The following is a 4,632-nucleotide window of genomic DNA, read 5'->3' on the forward strand; positions in this document are numbered from 1 at the left end:
GAGGGCCCAAAGACTTAGAGTTTTGTAACTGCCAAAGGAATGGCAGGTGCACTTGATTTATTAGGGCATTTTGTCCATTGGGTGGAGTGCCCATAAACTTGCAAGTTGGGTAATAACTCCTGCTATAATCTTTGCTTAGCACTGCCCCATTGGAGGGAGCAGACCCTTTACTTTTCATCCACGAGCCAGATTGGGCTCGTTGTGGCACTGTCCCATTTGAGGACTTAGAAGGATTTTCTGGCTGAGTCTCAGCCTTGAAATGGCACTGTTCAGTGGGGTGCCCTATTCTCTTGCAATATCCACACACTGGTTTCTTTGGGACTTGCCCATGTTTGAGAGGGTGCTGAGAGTTGGATGTGGCAGGTGATGAGGGATATAATTTTCTTCCATGGGAAACTAAATGAGGATGACTGGTGTCCCAGGTGTCAGCCCAGTGACAGCGCTTGACCACTGTCTTAAGTGCCTTGTCGCATAGATGGGTGGCGAGAGCTGGTGGGGCATAAAATAAGAAAACCTCCAACTGGAAGAGTTCGAGGATGTCCTCCACACTAGTGGCTTTCAGAGATTCTAACCATCGTTTTAAGGCCTGGGTCTTTTTGAAGATCCACTCAAACCAGGTTTGGTCTGATTCTTTGGGCATATTTCTCCACCTGTTCCTCCAACGGTCGGGAGTTATTTCAAGAGCTTTTATAATGGCTTGGCAGACAAGGGCAAGATTTCCTTGGTCCTCAGAAGGGAGAGCTTTGAAGGCAATGGCACCTTTCCCTTCCAGATGCCATCCCAGGATCAGAGACACTTCTTCAGTAGAGGGCTGATAGGTTGTCAGGACCTTTTCAGTATGGTTGAGTCAGCTTCGGGCTCGGCTACGTCCCATATTCTGCTGAGGGTTGAATGTGGAGAGGGCCTTGGGGTGTTGTGCACGCCCTGAGCCGCCATTGCAAGCTGATGAGCTCTTTCTTTCTCCCTCTCCTGTCTTTCGCCTCTTCTCGTTTCTCCAGGGCTAATCTTTCTTTCTCCTTCTCCTGTCTTTCTGCCTCTTTTTGTTTCTCCTGTGCTATTCTTTCTTTCTCCTTCTCCTGTCTTTCTGCCTTTCTTTCTGCCTTGGCATCGTCTACTCTCTCTTGGACCCAATCCCCCAGGGCTTGTCCTGAAAGTCCCATGTGTTTTCCAGTGGACATGTAGAACTTGAAGTCCTCATTTTGCTGGGCTCTGGATGTCATAGACATCTTGAGATAACACTTATATGGGCGTGACCCTTTAGGTAATCAATATGTCTGAAAAGACTCAAGTTTGTTCATGATGAACTGGTTTCATTATGTCTGAAAAAGACTTAGTTTGTTCTAAGTGAACAAATTTTAATATGTCTGAATAAGACTTAGTTTGTTCATGATGAACAAATTTTAATATGTCTGCATAAGACTTAGTTTGTTCGTGATGAACGAATTTTTAATGTCTCGAAAGGCCTAACTTGGGTTTTATGTCATGCACGGACTTCGCTGGCGATAGTGTGAAATTGAGGCGTTCCAGGAACGAGGGTTTGTGCGTGTTGAGTGCGGTTAATTGGGTTCCTGAGAACTTGGGGTCTGTGCTAAATGAGTGATTTGGGGTCTTGTAAGACTCAAAGTTGTTCTAATGAACTAATTCAGTATGTCTAAGAAGACTTAAGCTTGTTCTAATGAACTGGAATAATCAGTCCCGTAGGGACTTGGATGTGTGTGAAATACACAAATATAAAGTCTCAAAGTGGACTAGGATATTTAGCACAAGGTTTAATGCAAGCCTTCAAATAACGATTTGCAGAGAATTGTCAGAACTGGAGGAATTAAAATAACAGGCTTATGTAGAATTGGATACCGCTTAATATAGCCTACTTTTGAATTTTTACTTGCTCACATAAATAGTTACACTGCCTTAAGGAATGCTTATGCTGGTGGTGGCATCAAATATTATAAAGTTGCTCTGGGCAAGTGGGAAACGGTAGCTTCAAAAGATTTACAATTAAATGCATGAATGAATGATTATGCTGGATGTTCAGCAGATATTATAAAATTGAATTGCTCTAGGCAAATAGAAACAGTTATTTCTAAATATATGTAATTAAATGCAAGAAACAATGTACCTGTCTCCTTGCCTAAGAGAGGAAAAAAATATGCATACAATGTGATGAGAAAAGAATATGACGAATAAAAAGAAAAAAAAATCTTAGTTTACCATGCAGGGGCAAATTTTCTGTCAACGATATCTCACGTGCTTAAGGGAAAAAGGAAATATTTACTTCGTTCTAGAGAACTGATTTTGTTTACTTTAGCGATCCCATGGGGCAGGGGATAGTTCAGCACTTGCGCATGAAGAGAAACAACCAACAAATACAGCAAACAAATACAATGCAGTTTCTGCTTAGCTGAGGGAAGCTTTGCGCAAATTTTAATGAAACTGATAAATTTCAGATTTTCCTCTCTTTTGAGGGAATGAACGAATGGATGTTTCTTTTTTTTTTTCTCACGGTTTGTTTACTGCAAAAATTTGAATAGAATGGAATTTACCCTGTGCATTTCTTTTATAGAAGGGATTTAAACAAATGTGAGCACTAACCACAACTTTCAGCTTGCATGGCCTGAACAAATTTTTACGGATTTATGAGATTTATTCAATAAGGAAGAATAATATCTTTGCCTAGCGAATTCCTAACCTCTACAAGAGAGAGAGAGAGAGAGAGAGAGAGAGAGAGAGAGAGAGAGAGAGAGAGAGAGAGAGAGAGCAAAATATCCTATCTCCAGCGATACGAAAATTGCTGGACTGGGTTAGCCCACATGGCTGTAATGTGTGCTCAACTAGTATTTCAGGACTTTCAAATTGTCCTTATCGCGTGGATGAAGGAATAAGGGTACTATTCCTTTTATTAACTTTTCACTGAGTGTCGCTCCCTACCTTCCTAGTTTCAAAACATGAAGCTAACATGTGATAGCACAAAAATCTTGCGTAAGGGTTAATAACTCTTTCTTCTTTATAACTGGGATGTATGCACGTGCTCTAACAATTCTTAACTCTATTTCAGCCTCGATTTTGTTCTTACCTAAAAAAAAAACAATTAACATAATAACACGATACTTACTGTGGAAATGGATCACTTGTGTGCTTATGGGGAATTTACGCTAATTAAGAAGGTTCGTTTCTTGTCTTGCATTCAGCTCTCAGTTGACAACTGCACTTTACCAAAAGGGGTAATGACTCGATCTGTGACGTTTCAGATTGCGAGATCTCGGCAATAAGGTCACCAGTGTTGTAATTTTAAAACTGGGGTCTTGCTAGATCAAAGGGGTATGCTAGAATGATACGCAACTTACCTTAATTACCGCAAAAATCTGGACTCTGGCCTTGGGCACAGCTAAAATTACTAACAACAAAATATGCCTGAAGGGCTACTTCAAGGGGGAAGTGGTTAGATAAACTTTGGAATTTAACTTAATTCATTATTTTTACAAAAGAAAACACATCAGAAGAACGGTAGCGTAATTCTGGGGCAACGAAAAGAGAGCAAATGACAGGGAATTACCTCGAAGGAGTAAATAGGATTTCCCAATTCAAAGTTGTTGATAATGCACACAAAGTGACACGCAGGTCCACAGTTGGGTATTTTTATCCTGCAATCGAAACACTCACGGTTACTTAACCAAAATTAGCAATGTAATGAAGGAATCGAAGAATTGCATAGAAGATGCCTAGACTGGACTCTATTCCAGTGACTCGAATATCATATGCTTACATTACACTTCTCGTAAATGGTTTGCAAATTTAACAGCACAAAGTATAAAGCAATATATGCCTCACTGTAATTATATTGCACTAGGAAAAGAAAGAAACACAGTTGGAGGAGAATAGGGAACGTGGCTGACGAAAAACCATAGATCCTGGTACATTACCTTTCTTTAGGAGCTGAAGTTCTCTTCTTATGAGGGCCAGTGAGGGGGGGAGGGCAAGCGAATTAATTCACAACAAAACTTACTTTGGATACTGCCAGCCACGAGTCGAAAATAGGCAGTTTGATAGAGCAAGACGGAGCTCTGGAGTCTGTGGTGCCATCCACAATTCCGAGAGCAAGCTCTTCTCTCCAAGGCCCTTTATAGCTTCCGAAGTTACGGCCTTCTCTTCCTAGATGACGTTGTGATCGCTCTGCCATGTGGAATTGCAGGCAGCATGGTTCCGATTTCAAAATGGCGGAACGCAAGTGGTCAGCCCGCCAGCTGACTTGACTCGGGCGACAATTAGCTCTGGTCTGGTCCACACCTGGAATTAAGGGATTTCCGACAGCATTTTGGACAAGAAAGGGGTTAAAGGGGTTTTCCCCCCAAAAGGCAGTTAAATCATTGCATGAAAGGTAGTGTAGGAGGGCATATTCTTAATAATATAAACAAAGCCAAAAAAAAAAAAAATAGCAACAGTTGCGGCAATCTCTTATAATTCTTAACCTATAATCTACAAATTATTGCACTGGATGTTAGGGAGAAACATCTTTCCTACCAAACAGCCATAAAATATAAAAAAAAAAAAAACATCAACAACAAAAACACCAAAATCTTTGTTGTCGGATTTTTTCTCAAACTGGGAATAATTTATGACTAACCTCTTAGACTT

This window comes from Macrobrachium rosenbergii, chromosome 21 (genome assembly GCF_040412425.1).
Source record: "Macrobrachium rosenbergii isolate ZJJX-2024 chromosome 21, ASM4041242v1, whole genome shotgun sequence".
NCBI classification, from domain to species: domain Eukaryota; kingdom Metazoa; phylum Arthropoda; class Malacostraca; order Decapoda; family Palaemonidae; genus Macrobrachium; species Macrobrachium rosenbergii.